The sequence below is a fragment of the Chlorocebus sabaeus genome, chromosome 18 (genome assembly GCF_047675955.1).
Source record: "Chlorocebus sabaeus isolate Y175 chromosome 18, mChlSab1.0.hap1, whole genome shotgun sequence".
Taxonomy (NCBI): Eukaryota; Metazoa; Chordata; class Mammalia; order Primates; family Cercopithecidae; genus Chlorocebus; species Chlorocebus sabaeus.
In genome coordinates, this window is record NC_132921.1 from 4,236,964 (window position 1) to 4,253,644 (window position 16,681).

Genomic DNA, 16,681 nt, shown 5'->3' on the forward strand with positions numbered 1-16,681 from the left:
TAAGCTCAGGACAGGACAAGGGCTTCTGGAAGACAAATGAGGACAATGAGATTGGGCTGTTCTGTAATCTTTATTCAGGTCCCTGGCAGAAGCCTCATGGAACTTCAGCTGGACAGGAGGTGACACTTTTCCAGATGACAGCTCCTGTGCTAATGTCTCAGGTCTGCTCAGGGCTGATGGGTGCTCTGTGCACACAGCAGACCCTGCCAGAAGCTGAAAGTTTGGGAATCGCAGAAAGGGGTGGTGAGCTGTTCTTTTGGTTGTGTCGTCATGTTTACCAGTGGTCTGGCCAGGCCTCTGGCTCATGCTTAGCTTTTTCATTTGTAAAATGCCCACCTCCCTCCCAGAGAAAGCGAGAGAAGTCATTCACAAAATGATTTTAAACTGCTTTTCAAGGAGCGCCCACTGTGGAATTGCTTCATAATAGTGAAAGTTTTCACTTGAGTGGGTATTGAAAACAACGGGTTGACCTTCCAGAAAAGGAAAACACTCCTAATTTACTACAAATAGAAACAAATACGTTGTTAGTTTGTAGTTGTCAGGTCACTTGCTTGCAGCGGGACCAAGATAGACGCCATGAAATGGCCACTAATTCATCTCACCAACTGCTCAAGTTCGATCAAGTTTGGAACAATTCCTTCCAGACGCCTTGCTACCACCACCCAACATTAAAGTGGGCATAGCTGTGCCCACCACCCAACATTCTGAACCGCGGGTTCGACATAAAATGGACATAGCTGTGCATGTCCCTTACTTAGTTCTACGATAAGAAACTCTTTGGTTACCATATTTTGCAAGGGTCCTACCTGGAGCCATCATCCATGGGAGGTTACGAGGGGAGAATGTACAGGAAGCCAGTGTTTTCTAAGTTAGAATTAATTACCACGCTTGTCCTTGGACAGACGGGAGGCCTGGTCATTTCTCACTTTTGTGTATCACCTTGCAAAGTACCCTCCATCGCCTGCTTGGGGCCTCCTAATAACTCCGTAAACTGTGCAGGTATTATTGCCTCCATCTTATAGATGATAAAACTGAGGCCAGAATATCAAATAACTAGATAAATAATACAGGATTCTAAATGTGGGGGCATGGCTTGAGCCTCCAGAGCCTAAGTCTAAGCCAGAGTGTTTCCACCAAACTCTGCCATTTTCGTACACTGATTTCTCTAGGTATTTGGCCAGGTATTTTTCTGGCCAGCAAATGAAAACTAATATAGTCTCTGAGAGAGACTATGGTAAGGAACTAAATGGTCTTGCCTGGCTTCTTTAGGCTTAATCCTTTACTAGAAGGAATACGTTTTATTATTTGTTATTGTCAAAATGATAAATACAAGTGCTCGATTGCAATGAACATCAGTAAGTAACTGAATTGACGTTGTATAATTATTAGATGTTTAAAATATGATAGGGGCAGTAGTGACGCTGATGATATTGATGTGTTGTGTTCTGAAGGCACTCACTTTAATGTTTATATATCCTCAATACCGAATAATCAATTCAGTAAGCAAGCATCAGATCCTAAGCATTTTTCTAATTTATATGATTAGTAGAGAAGTACTCTGCTAAATGGGACAAAGTGCTAGTTTAGAATTATGGGATTGCAGAGTTTTCTCTGTAACTACTTGCCCTGTTGTGTCGAGTCTTACTCTTTTGTTCTAGATGACTTTCTTTATTCACAAAATGGTAGCCAGGCCTTTGTATACTGCCAAAAATATGTCTAGCCCACACTTAGATTTATTCCAAAGAATAATTGCAAATAGATTGTGCACCTATTATAATTACTGGTGTTTATCCAGACACCTAATTTTGCCTTTGTCCTGGCTTGTTGAGGACACTGTTTCCTTAACCAGTGCATCTTCACGAGGAACCTTGTGGCTTCTGCCGTGACCTGACATGGGTTTCCTGGCCCTCACATGTGGCACTGCAGTCTTAGGGTTGCCAGGATGCTTCCAAGGATACCATCTTCTGTTTTTTAGTGGTTACATTTTTCAAAAATAGATTGAGATGCTGTTTCCCATTTTGGGAGCAGCTGGCCTCCTTATTCCTGGGGTGTGCATGGTAAAGCGAGTTTCTGAATGGGTCGATGAGCTTCCTCCCCAGCCAGAGTTAATTTAGACACCAACTCTCCCTTCTAAATAGAGCCGGGGCCCATATACAAGTCAAATCTGCTATTTTTCTTTGGGCAATGATTTATTTCCCTCTTAAATTGGCTGGACCAGTTAGTTTTTTATTTTTATTAAGTCACACTATTCTTAAATGAAACTATTGATTTAAAGTCAGCTTAGTGAGGATTTAATTTGTTTTCAGGGGATTAGAGCAGGTAGCATGGGATAATTTTACAATGAAGTGGAGCAGAAGCGTTCCTTCACAGTGCCTCGCCTTTTTTTTCTTGCCAGGCTGCACAGACATTACAAATTTTCAAGTAAATTGTGGAAATACATTCATAAATCAGACCCAATTCCTCTGCCTGCTTAAGGGTGATTCAAAGGGGAGTTCATTCCTGACCTTGTCCCACGTCCTTCTGATAGACCACGTGTCTAGGGCTAAAACACACGTACCTGTGCATGTGCACAAACACACACACACCAAATTCCTTTCCTCCTTTCCTCTCTAAGGTCCATGTAAAATTCTTTTTCGTTGCCCTTGCTCCCTTCCTACAGTATTGCCTCTGTTCACATGTTTTCTTTCCCTAGTATGTGGAAGGGGTGAAGGGCCCAGAGCCCGTGGGGCTGCCTAGCTTGTCTTCCCGTGGGGTCCCCCTGGTTTCTCTGCACCCACTGCTCCCTCTCCCTGCTTGCCCCCATGCTCCAGCGTCCTCTTTCCTGGTTGGCATCCCTCTGACCTTCCAGGAAGTTGGGTGGCAGGTCTGGGCACCAATGGAGGGAGGGCAGGTGGGGAAGTGAATGTGATCAAATCTCATGATGGTTTAAAAATCAATGGAGTGAAACTGTCCAAACACAGCTAGGGAAGGTTTTCTGTTGTTTGTTTAAAAAGTAGGGTCTTGTCATTGCCAGTCTGTTATCTCTGAGCTCGGCTGTCACTATCCATTTCAAAAGGAGCCGTTTCTTTCTGTTGAAATCAAGTAGAGTCAGAGTCATTTTCAGATTAATGGTCCTTGGTCTAGAGGTTTCAAAACCATTTTGTCAATCATTCTGAGCGTCTCCATTGTCTGCAGCCCCCTCCCACTGAGGTAGCTGGGGCTGAATCTTGCCAAGCATCAGGTGACTAAGTCCATCTGGAGCATCCGCCACTGCTGACGGGGCTGTACCAGCATTCCACCCACCGCGCTTCCCACCAGCAGCAGCGCAGGTGTCACCGCCTTCCCTTTCACAAAGAAGTCTTGTGAAGAGTCGGCTTCACACCTCACATACTGGAACTGGAAGGCAGGGCAGGCTTTTCTCTGGGAGCCGGGGTGTCACTGGGAGTGCTCTGCTAAAGAGCTGTGAGTGTGTGGGATGAAGGGAGACAGGGTGTGGGTAGCAGAAACATCAGGTGTTTCCTGGGATTTGGACTTCCTTCCTTCCTTCCTTCCTTCCTTCCTTCCTTCCTTCCTTCCTTCCTTCCTTCCTTCCTTCCTTCCTTTTCTTTCTTTCCCTCCCTCCCTCCCTTCCTCCCTCCCTCCCTCCCTCCCTCCCTCCCTCCCTCCCTCCCTCCCTTCCTTCCTTCCTTCCTTCCTTCCTTCCTTCCTTCCTTCCTTCCTTCCTTCCTTCCTTCCTGCTTTCCTTTTCTTTCCTTTCCTTTCTTTCCTTCCTTCCTTCCTTCTTTTTTAATGGAGTTTCATTCTTATTGTCCAGGCTGGAGTGCAGTGGCATGATCTCTGCTCACTGCAACCTCTGCCCTCTGCCTTCCAGGTTCCAGTGATTCTCCTGCCTCAGCCTCCCGAGTAGCTGAGATTGCAGGCATGTGCCATCACGCCTGGCTAATTTTGTATTTTTAGTAGAAATGGGGTTTCTCCATGTTGATCAGGCTTGTCTCAAACTCCCGACCTCAGGTGATGCACCCACCTCAGCCTCTCGAAGTACTGGGATTACAGGCGTGAGCTGCCACGCCCGGTGGGATTTGGAATTTCTAAAGCACTCGGTTTGATTGCAGAGAGCAGATGAATTGCCAAGACCTGCCTGTGGCCAGGGAGTGCAGCAGCAGGTGTGTGTGGCTGGCCAGCCTGTAGGACCAGGAGGAGACTTGAGGATGGGGTCGTGAATGCTCCACCGCATGGAGGACTGGTGAGCTCAGGTCTGCCTGTTCTTGGTGTGAACGACTCACAAGAAGACTTGCCTAGAGGAATTTAAGGGACCGACCACCGACCATACCATAAGAGAATACAAATGGCACAGAGCAATAGGCATCATGGCATAAGGTACCAGAACTGTGCAAGGATTACACAAGCATTAAAAATGCAGAATGGATTGCAAGAAAAATGCCATTTATTTTCTGAGTAGTCAGAGGTAAGTGTGTACTTAAAGATGTCATGAGAAGCATAGAGACGATGAACTGAAATGTTAAGAGTAACAACACTGGAGAGATCAGCAACAGCAGAGATGGGAGACCCACAGGAGAAAGGCCTGAGAACTATGAACCAGCACCAGCATGGTTCCAGAGAATTTCAATGAGGGAAGGCGGGGCCAGGGCCGGTAAGTACAACGAGGAAACCCAGAAACTCGCAACAAGAAAATCGGGCATCTACCAACCTCTGTTTCAAACAAGATATCAACACTTTAATTGAGGAGGATCTTGTAAGCTGAACCCCTCAAAAAAAAAAGAGCAATAAAAATAAAAAGAAACCCTTATAATATATATCAGTGAGATATATATGTACATAAGAATTAGTCATTCAATAAGTTTATGGGTCATTGGTAGATCATTTATAATCAGTTTCTTTGTTTTCAAATTTCATTAAGAAACCTCAGTCAGGAACAGAAAAGGTAGAACAATATAAATCATATGCAATCGTGTTACTCTTAAGTTTACCAAATTCTGGACATTTGAATTAATAATTAGGTGAGGATTAGCCTCGTTAGCATTATTAATCCTGAGCCCTAAGCCACCAGGTATCCAACTGAAGCTAAAACAGGGCATGATCCTAATGAGCCCTTAGTGAATTTCACATTCACTAAAAGAAGGGAAGAATGTTGTGTTAAGGAATTCTTAGGATCACATTGTTTGTTTAAGAAGGATGCTCTAATTGGTAAGTGGGTCTTTCTAATAAATTTTAAGCACTAAACATGCCCACAAGCATGAGTTAGAATACAAAAGTGGAAAAATTAGATTTTATAAAAATTAAAACTTGTGGTTTTCAGAAGACCCTGTTAAGAGAATGAAAAGACAAATCACACTGTAAGAAAATATCTTCCAAACACATGTCTGATAAGAGATTTGTATATGCACTACATAGAAAACACTCACAACTCAATAATAAAAGAAACACTTCAATAAAATACACAGCCAAATGATTTGAAAGCACTTTCACCAGACAAGCTACATTGGTGATAAATTAGCATGCAAAAGGATGCTAGTCACTAGGAAAGCACAAATGAGGATCACAATGAGGTACCAGTGCACACCTGTTAAAATTGCTGACAAAACAAAACAGAATCGAAACAACAATACCATGTGGTGATGAAGACGTGGAGCCACCGGAACTCTCATACATGGCTGCAGGGAATGCAAAATGGCATAGTGACTTTGGAAAACAATTTAACAGATTCTTCTAAAATGAAACATGTACTTATTATATACCTCACCATCCCAGTCCTTGGTATTTAAGAGAAATGGAAGTGTCTATTAATACAAACCCCTGTCCATGTTGAGTTTTAGGGGCAGAATACTCACTAGGAGTTGCACTTTGAGCAATGAATGTACAGGGTTTACATAAATGTGCAGATTGCTTTATTCAAAATTGCTAAAATTTAAAAGCAAACTAGATATCCATCAAATCAATAACTGCAGAGTATTTATATTATGGAATACTATTCAAAAAACGAATAAACAACTGATTAAACAATACGTGGATGACTCTCAAGTGGGCTACTCTAAGTGAGAGAAGACAAAAGCTACACACTCCATGATTCCCTTTATTTCAGACTTTGAAAAAGACAAAACCAGAGGGACATAAAACATATCAGTGGCTGCTAGGGACTTTGGTGGATGGAACAGGGTGGGAGATTAGCCACAAAGGGATATAACGGGGATGATAGAATGTTCTCCATCTCGATTCTGGCTGTAGTTCCATGACAATCTGTGTTTATCAAAGTTGATAATTGGCAAATGATGCCTCTGTAAACCTGATTTCAAATCTGAAACAAAAGGAAATAATGAAGTCTCTTAATTTACCTTAGGAATTTCTGTTAACTCCACTATTTTCTTATGGTTAAGAAATGGGCTAATTTTGTGATAAGTTTATGCAGTTTTCCCCAAACTACATCTCCTCCTTTCAGGACTGTGTTTCCTATTACCAATAAAACAATAGTCAACTCACTAAATGACTTCCATTAGAAGGTTTCCATTCCTGTAAATCTCCAGGGATATTTTTACCATTACTTCGCAAATTAAAATAATGAAGTGGATGTAATGACTTTGAAAAGACAGAAGCCTTAAATAACTGAGAATTTTATAAAACTGAAGAATCTGGAAGGCCTAAAGCATTGCAATTTGTAAGTGTATTGCCTTTTTTTCTTTTTTTTAATCATTAAGTTTTCAAGTTTTAACACAATTTAATTCTGTAATCATTTCTGGAATTTACCTTTATTTATAAACTACTTTTAAAACTGTAAAAAACGGCCGGGCGCGGTGGCTCAAGCCTGTAATCCCAGCACTTTGGGAGGCCGAGACGGGCGGATCACGAGGTCAGGAGATCAAGACCATCCTGGCTAACCCGGTGAAACCCCGTCTCTACTAAAAAATACAAAAATCTAGCCGGGCGAGGTGGCGGGCGCCTGTAGTCCCAGCTACTCGGGAGTCTCGAGGCAGGAGAATGGCGTGAACCCGGGAGGCGGAGCTTGCAGTGAGCTGAGATCCGGCCACTGCACTCCAGCCTGGGCGGCAGAGCGAGACTCCGCCTCAAAAAAAAAAAAAAAGAAAACTGTAAAAAACAAATGGACCTATGTATAGCATTTTGCAGGCTACAAAGTGTTTTTATATTCATTATTCATTTGATTTTCTCCGACATCTCCTATGGTGGGTCTAGAGTCTTCTAATTGATAGAACGGGAAGCAGGAGTGCAAACATATTAAGACTTTCCCCAATTAACAAGTAGCAGGGCAAATATTCAAATCCAGATTCTTCAATAGCAAATCCCAAGCACTTGCTGCTTTCTTTTCTTTCCTTTTCTTTTCTTTTTTTTTTTTTGGACAGAGTCTCACTCTGTCACCAGGCTGGAGTGCAGGGGTGCGATCTCAGCTCGTTGCAACCTCCGACTCCCTGGTTTAAATGATTCTCCTGCCTCAGCCTCCTGAGTAGCTGGGATTACAGGCACTCAACACCACACCCAGCTAATTGTTGTATTTTTAGTAGAGATGGGGTTTCACCGTGTGGGTCAGGATGGTCTTGATCTCCTGCCCTCGTGATCTGCCTGCCTCAGCCTCCGAAAGTGCTTGGATTACAGGTGTGAGCTACCGTGCCCAGCCTCCAAGCACCTGCTCTTTAATCTCTCTAGCCAAGGTTTTGTCTTGAGTACAGACTATCACTGTACAAGGTCTGAGGGGAATAAAAATGTTCCTTACCCCAAATTATTTTGCATGCTAATTGCCATTTAGAGACATCTTTCCCTTAGGTAGGCAAATTGAAGATCCATCCCACTTAAACGTAAAGCTTAACTGAAGTTTAGATGTCCGAGTAGAGGTATAATGAAAGGTTGGTAATTAGCTGAGTGAACAAAAGCAAAACCTGTGTATCTCTCATTTTCGTAGAGGTCATCGTGCCACAAAGCATTCATTGTTGCCATCATGTGTATCACCAAAAACTGTTACTGCCATTAGAAGAAGGAGAAAAAAATCAAATAACCCAAGGCACTTTGTCCAGCTCTTTCAACAGAAGAGCTTTATAATACAGAGCAGCTATTATGCCCTTTCAGTTTCACCGCATTGCTTTTATAAATAGGATGTGCTCCTCTATGAAATAGGATAAAGGCAATATCCTGTATGGGCCTTTGTGAAGTCAGGTTTATAGAAAGTAGTCAGGGAGGCAGGAAAGACCCCTTCTGTGGTTTCTGAGTCCTGCCTGCCAAGGCCGGTGGTCACTCAACGCTAGGCACCTGTGTGTGGGATACCACCTGTGTGTGGGATACCACGGGTGGTGGCCATGACTGTCCCCAAGAAGGAACGGAGAAAAAAAGAATCCAACCCAGAATGAACAGTGCTTTGACTTCAGATAAGATGAGTGACCATAAATGATTCTCCAGCTCATAATGTGGGCTGCTGAATTTTCTGCATCTTTCTGTCTCACTTTCTGGCTGGTCTGCAGATCAGCCTTCCATATTTCTCTCTTGTTTCTCTGTCCCTCCCTCTCCCTTTCTTTCTCCTTCTCTCCCCCAACCCTTTGTCTGTCTGAAGATTAAGCAACCAAAGATGTTTTCTGTACACTCAAGCAGCAAGTACAGTTGGCCTTCTCTCTGGCTGATGTACCATGTGTAACTGTAGGATTTAATTTTGGTTTGCATTAATCAAGCAACAATAAAAGCCATAAAATCCCCTCTAAGAAGCATTTTAACTTAAAATCCAGTGCTAAACACCCAGGGATTTTGCCTATTGTCTTCTCCAATGCCCCATAAAAGGAATGAGATAGCAAGAGAAAGAAAGAAAAATTGAGTCACTTTTTTTTTTTTTTTTTTTTTTTTTTTTTTTTTTTTGCACAGAAAGGGAGAAAAACATATAATAAATTAAGGGTAGTGGGAGTGAAATAAAGGCCAGAGGTAAACGACGTTTAATTGTGTGAGCTGCTCTCCCCCTTATGGTCCCTGCCAGCTGCTGCGGTTATTGCTACCTTCCTGTTTTAAGATGAAAGCAATGATGGTAGACACGTGCAGACACACAAAAGAGCCTATTTGGACTGGCGTGTCAGCTCATCTTTATCAAATGTTGCACAGGTATATTTTGTTGCCATGCTTCATTACCCCAGAATGGCATGCCTGAAATGTTTGTCTCTTCTATAAACCCAATAGCTTTCCCAGCCAGGCATTGTTTGACAGGCAATAGACGGGTGTTTCTTTCGCAGGCATGGGTTTGTAAAGGCTTGGCAATTAAGGAGAGGGAGAGAGGGAGAGAGGGAGGGAGGGACAGAGAAGAGAGGGAGAAAAGGAAGAGAGAGGGAGAGGGAGAGTGAAAGAGAGAGGAGAGAGGGAGAGAAAGAGAAGGGGAGAGAGAGAGAGGAAGAGAAAGGAAAGAGGGAGATGGGGAGAGAGATAGTGGGGGAGAGAGAGAGGGAAGGAGGGGGAGAGAGGGAGCTGGGGAGAGAGAGAGAGGGGAGAGGAAGGAAGAGTGACAAGATGTAGGGAGAGAGAGACACTTACTAAAAAAATAAAACGTGTGTAGTGTGTGCATTTTCGATTTTTTTTTGTACATAAAGAAGACATAAAGAGCTGCATAATGAATCTGGATTGTGTTTTAGAAAGGATCATTCCCCCTGTGATTGGAAAGAATCTTTTTCAGACATCCAGGTGGTTGATTTAAAATAGGAAGTTTTGAAAACAATTTCTGTGAAGCATGAAGGGATGAGGCAAGCGGCAGGGAAAAATCTGGAGATGGTAAGTAAGACCATAGTCGCCAGAAGTGGAATTTGGCTTTTTTTACACGTAAGACTATTGCATCAAAATTCGCCTCTTATCTTCCAGTAGCCTACTGGAAAATCAATATTTTAATCCTGTGTGATATAGATTAAATTCTCGGGAACTAGAATTGGGGAAGGCCTATATTTTATTTTTTCCCCTTAGAGCAACTGTGATAGTGACTTTTTGCAAATCAGAGAAGGAAGCATGAAGATTTGGCCAAGCTAATTATGCATGCAATTTCTTGCCATTCCTCTGGGGATACTATTCCCATTGGATTCCACAAGCTTATCCACAAAATAAGCTTAGCAGTTTCCACGGAAGTAACCGATGGTGGCGTCATTAGGAGCTAGCTCATTTGCAGAGGAAGCTTTTTGTTCCGTCTGAGTTTATATTAACACAGTGTTCCTGGCAGAACTGTTATTAACCAAGACCTTCATTTGTTATCTAGAAAAGAAGGGACAACAATAATTGATGGGCAATTCCAACGTGGGGGTACCAGAAACCACAAAATAGACACGGTGATGCAAACCATGTATTTTTTTGTAGTTGTTTTGTCTTCTGTAGGAATGATGGGATGTCAGCAGATGTCTAGACAGAAATGTGCAGAATCCCTTCAGATCCGAGGTGACGGAGAGAGTGAGTTTCCAATGCCTGAGCTAAAACCATCAAGGCCATACGGGCGTTGGAATTCAGAATCTTTGATTTTAGAAAAATGATGCGGTGCACGTACTGCATCCTAAATCACGCTTCCAGTGGAGTCAGAGGTGGCGTTCTGGTCAAACACCAAATATAGTTGCAGTCAAATGTAGGAATGGTCACTCTAATTGGGATCAATAAAAACTACAAATAAAGAATCTCACGTCAGTAAAGGTTAGGTCAGATTTTGCTGCAAAAAGGGCTAAGAAAAGATTTTCAGTTTTCGAATCTTTTGGAGTTTTGTAATTGCAGATAAGGGATTGCACTTCTGAATGGCTCTTTTTTTCAATAGAGAAACCCTGCTCTGCCATTTCTGTGGGCAGTGGTCTCCCACGGAAGAACTCCTGCCCTCAGTGGAGGAGTCTACCCTTGGGGGCTTAACCCTTTCAGCAGAGGAGCACCCGTTTATATGTGACCTGATCCCCCAGGATGCGCGAGTCACCCCTCCAGCTCCATAGGAGGGTGAGTTGTGAGGAGATGCTGGGAATATTTCCTGCAGGCTCCGGATGTGGGAAGCTTGTCTCTAGCATGGCTGTGTTTGGTCCTGGCCTTGCCCTGTGGCCGGGAGAGAAACTTGAACTCATCCCCTTCTCATATACGTTTGCCACCAACTTGTTTTGTTATTACTCTTTACTGCCACAGACATGTATCTCTCCTTCACTCATAAGTGGGGCACCGAGGAGCTGTGGACCTGCTAAAACTTCAGCTCTGTCCTCCTCCAGTTTGTACAAATGCAGAAAGGTCACCTAGCTGCTTTCAGCCCCAGTGTTATCATCTATACTCTCTTGAACTATAGCGGTGTTTAGTTGCTTTTTCAACCTGAAAAAAAGGTATGTTGTTAGCTTCCTTTTTCAAAAGTTAAAAAGCGCTGATTGTGTGTGTGTATGTGTGTGCACGCACGTGCATGTTTTTAATTCCCCTACAGTAGAAGAGTAATAATTTTTTGTCTTTTGTGGTCAACTCTGGATGGTGGCCCAGGTTTAAGCTCTGAGCCTATAATTAAAGCTTTGTAAAGGGTTTGTTCACTGCCCATCAAAGACATGCCACTCCTGGGTGTCTACCCAGAGGAAAAGAAGTCATTATACGAAAAAGACACTTGCACACACATGTTTATAGTAGCACAATTCACAATTGCAAAAATATGGAGCTAGCCCAAATGCCCATCAATCAGTGAGTGGATAAAGAAAATGTGGTGTGTATATACACATATATATAATACATATATATAATACATGTATATATATGTGTACCTATATACCATGGAATACTACTCAGCCATAAAAAGGAAAAAAAATGGTATTCATAGCAACGTGGATGGAATTGGAGACCATTATGCTAAGTGAAGTAACTCAGGAGTGGAAAAGCAGACATTGTATGTTCTCACTCATAAGGGGGAGCTAAGCTATGAGGATGCAAAGGCATAAGGATGATGCAATGGACTTTGGGGACTTGGGGGAAAGGGTGGGAGGGGGTGAGGGATAAAAGACTACACATTGGTGATGGGTGCACCAAAATATCAGAAATCACTACTAAAGAACTTACTTATATAACCGACCATCACCTGTTCCCCCAAAACCTATTCAAAAAATTTAATTAAAAAAAAGAGAAATGCACACATCCCTGAACCAGAGACTGCCCAGGTGTGCACGCCTGCACGCCTGCACACACACACACACACACACACACACACACACGCCCCTCTCCTGACAGTGCTTCTTTGGGGGAACATAATTAAATTTAGTTTTGTATGAATAACCAACCTTCTCCAGAAGAATGCTTTTTGTGGGCATGGTTTCCTTGGGTGGTTACTGTAATGATAAATCAGACAATAGTCACCACCAGAAGTGAAATTTGGTTTTCTTTTACACGTAAGATGATCACATCACCCTTGTGAGCTGGAGACAGACACGATGAAAGAAAAAGTGCCTGTGTTTAGTAGAGACAAGTAGTGGGAGATTCAAAAGCTCATCAAAATCAAAATTTTGTTGTTTTTAAATTATTCTTGCTTACAAAAAACAAAGCGAAAAGCTAAGCGTTGACCTTAGAATCTTTCTGTCCGGGGGAATCGCTCGTGGAGGACAATGGGGAGGTGTCTTGGTTCCTGATTCAGTTCTCCAGCCAGGCGCTCACACTGTCCTTCCTTGGTTTGCATGTGGATGGCTCAACATCCAGGTGACCCGATCGATCGGTTGATCTCTGACAGTAGGTTGAGACGCCTTCTTTTCATGTGTGATGTCATCCTTCCCTTTCCAGGAAGGCCTTCTTCTTGTCCCCTCCCCACCCCAGCCACCCCTTCTTCCCTTCTCCAAGAGAGGTAGCCTGTGAACTCCAGGGGGAAGGGGGGGAAACTGAGTGCTTGCTATTTCCTCCCCCGAGCGGAAAAAAGCAACACCTTGGAGTGAATGATGGATATTATTATAAGCGAGGTGTAGCTCAGGGCAGGTGAGTGGCCGTTAATGAGGCGCCCCCCTGCTTTCTGACAGATGCCTGTCATTGCTGCGCGCTCGCAGCTTGATGGATGCGGGCCAGGCTGCCCTGCCGTCGGAGCCGCTGCCTCCTTTCTCCCGTTTGTCTCTAATCTGCTGACCTGACGATGACCCAGCAGAGGTGGAGCTGAAATTAACATGTCATTTTCTCTAGTTAAATTAAAAAAGGGGGAGGGGGCAGAAGAGAGGAGAAAGGAAACATCTGAAACTGAACGAACACAGATAGCTTGGCAGCAAAAATACTAGCCCTGTAGGAAGTCCCCACAGTGTTGCAGGGGAAGGCATGTCTCATAAAGACAAAAGCCTGCGCTGATGCTCGCTTGCGTCACGTCATGTCGGGCGGGCCCCTCTCCAGAGGCACCCGGGGTTTTCTCTGGGTACTCAAGGGAGACCCCTCATAGGCTCCTCAGCAGCTGACACCCTGGTCTGTGGGCCCTGTCTCGTCCACACTGGCTACTTGTCCAACATAGGCGTGTGGAGACGCCTGTTTTCTGCCAGCCATTATTGTGTCTTCACCAAAATCGGTTTTAAATAACATTTTCACATTGTGCACTAAATTTGGAACATAGCAAACCATAGAATATTGGCACTGGAAGTTCGCCATAATTTTATTTTGCTTCTGAGTTTGTCACTCTCCTGCATGGGAGAACACGGGGTATCTGACTTAAGTAGCTAGTTTGTAACAGGTTAGTAGCAAAGCTGGGTGGAACCGGCTTCTTCCAAATGCTTCCTCCTGAGCTTCTTTGGAAAATAAGCTTGAAGCACTCCCATTCCCAGTCCCAATCAGTCATCCTTTCTCTAGCTTCTACGTTATAAGTGACTGGCTTCTATTTCTAGACAAACAACCTCTCTGGGCAGTGAGTTCAGCACAGTAATAATTAGCCAATTTGTGTACCTTGAAAGAAAGAAGAATGTTGTGATTTCATTATTTCTTCAGACATCTTCAAACTTTTTATATCATCTTGATATAGTCTTGACTTGGGAATCTATCTGAAATTGTGAAGGTGTATCGTAGCTTTCCATCTGGGGAGTAACAGTGAATGTGACACTTGATTTTCGTAGGTAAAAAGGTAGCCTGGATATCCATCAGGAAAACCTCACAGTCTTTGTGTAGCCAGGCAGATTACAAGATACATACTCAAAAGTGGATCCATGGGCTAAAAACTATTTAATGAGAAGGGATTAAACAATGCTATGACATTATGAATGGACCTTACTTCTCTCCATATGTAAGAGAAAGATGAAATTAATGGCAAATTATAGTAGGCTTAAGATAATGATATTATATCATTGATCTCTCTCTATAAACTGGTCTATGCATGGAGAGTTATACATTACATGGTACATTTGAGTGCTGTGCAATTTTTCAAATCATATCCCTTTGGAGATGAGTATGACTCAAAATGAGCATTGTGAAGTTCAAGTTGTTTAACTCTGACTTGTGATTGGATCTTTTGATCTTACCTTGTAGATATTTTGTACATTCTGAGATAGTTCTGACTCCAAGCAATTTAAAAATTTTCCAGTAAAATGATTCACTAACAGTATAATGAAGTGATGAATATTTATATAAATTAGTTCATAAATCAGAAAAGTCCATTGTTAGACTTAGTATTCCAAAATTTGGTTCAGAAATGGTTAGGATAATTCTGTAACAAACTGAATAACTGTATTATGATCCTTAGCGACGCCGTCAATATTCCTTTTATCTCTGAAAATCATTTGTGATTGAGACTTCCAATGAGATCAAAGCGCTTCTCATGTGCACCAATTTCAGGAAGCATTTAACAAGTATTTACTGAGTGGCTACTGTGTCCTAGTCATGGTTTATCCATATGCACATTTTGGTATGTGAAAAATCTACCTGATAAAACCTATCAAAGACAGACGTCAGCTAAATTGAGGAGCTTAAATGTCTTTGTGTTCCAGCTAACGGGCAGTGTGATGTGGTGGAAACTGCTCCGGTAGGAAAAACTTAGCTGTGGGCCTTGTGCTCGTCCCTTCCTTCACCTACGATCTCAGGGTGTTGGCCTGATAATCTGGAAAATCTCTGCCCATATTCTATAATTCTACTTCAGTCCAGAATGCATAATTCCACCACATTATTTGTAATTAATGGGCAACTGTGGGATATTTGTTTCCCTTCTGCATTAGAAGTATAATCAAAGGTATGAAAATTCAAATTTGTAGTGAATGTAGGGAATGAGAGTGATACTCACAGAGTCTATAATCTATTTGTGTTTGGGCTGGAAGCTGACTTTTTTTTTCATTTCTGGGACAAGCCACTTAATCACATTTGAGTTAAAAGCACTGACTGTCCAAGAGAGGACACATTCGGAACAATGCAAGTGCAGGCTATCTTTCCTGACGGCATGGCCTTGCTTGTTCAGACTGATCCTTGATGCATAGGCTCAGAGGAGAAACCTCAAGATAGGAGAGAATGAATCTGTCAGATTCATTTTTCTTCTTTTTCTTGAGGGTGAATTTATTTTTCATGTTTTGAAAGGAGTGTGTGACCACGTTGCGACAAAGTCCTTTTTCCCCTGGAATCATATTTCCATTTTCATTTCTAACAAAGCACATATTTGAGTCTTGATATCGCATTGGTTCATCTCTCTCTGTCCTAACAATCCCTTTGCATTTCAGACGTTATGCCAAAGAAAGAAACGTGAATGCAGCTCATAATGATGATGGATTACAACGTGCGGAATCGTGGCCAGCGAGTTGGCCAAATTACCCGCACCTGCCATGGTGCTGACTTTGGTCTGAATTATGGAGAACATGAATTTTGGAATCTTTTCTGCTGCTAGGGCAATGAATAAGCTTTGTTAGTAGACTAGAAACATTGTCGGAAACTGATTGTGTAGAATCAGAAATACAGCAAAATGGGGGTTTGGCTAGACGTTGGCTGACGTCCAAGAGCTCAGAATTCCTTACAAACACAGAAGAGGGGTCAGAAAGTCTGTCGCCCGTCCCTGTGCTGGCTCATCCTGAGGTCTCAGGAATCCACTCTGCTGCCTCCACGCCTGGGCCTGGGCTTCTGGAGTCTGCTGGAGAGAACGACCCAGCCCTGCTGAGTGGTACAGCATTTTTGCTCAACTTTCAGGGATACCTGGCAACTTTTTAAAAATCTCCTTGAATAACAATATCTTCATTACTCACCCTGAAACTTTAACCCCTTGCCAATCTATTGAAGCATTGCGACCTTCCCCAGATCAGTCTTTCTACAAATGACTGATCACACAGAGGAAACATTGATGCCTGGAAGTGTGTGCCCCTCAACAACCCACGTCCACTCTCACCTCTTATTCTCTCTTTTCAGCAAAGCGTCTCCATTTCATTTGTGCATGAATCCATTTTCTTCCCATCTTTTTGTGGATCTTTTTCCATTCGTAATACCATCCCCTTTTACTTTTCTTTCTGTTTTCAGTTTCTCATCCTCCGTTGGCTCCTTCCTCCCGGCATTTCAGTTTCCTCAATGTTTTCTCATCCTATGAAAACCCCCACAACCCTGTTAGCCCCATGACCTTTGCCCTCTTTCTCTCCTGTCCTTGACAGTGAACTGTCACTCCTCAGCTCACTTTCTGCCTCCACCAACCAAACCTGCCAATGCAATGCTTTCCTCATAAGCAAACACCCAGTCTTCTCTACCCACAGGGCGCATCTGAAGGGTCACACACGCCTGACTTCCTCCAGCTTTCCCTGAGCTCTGCACTCTGCTCTCTTCCTGCCCTGTCTTC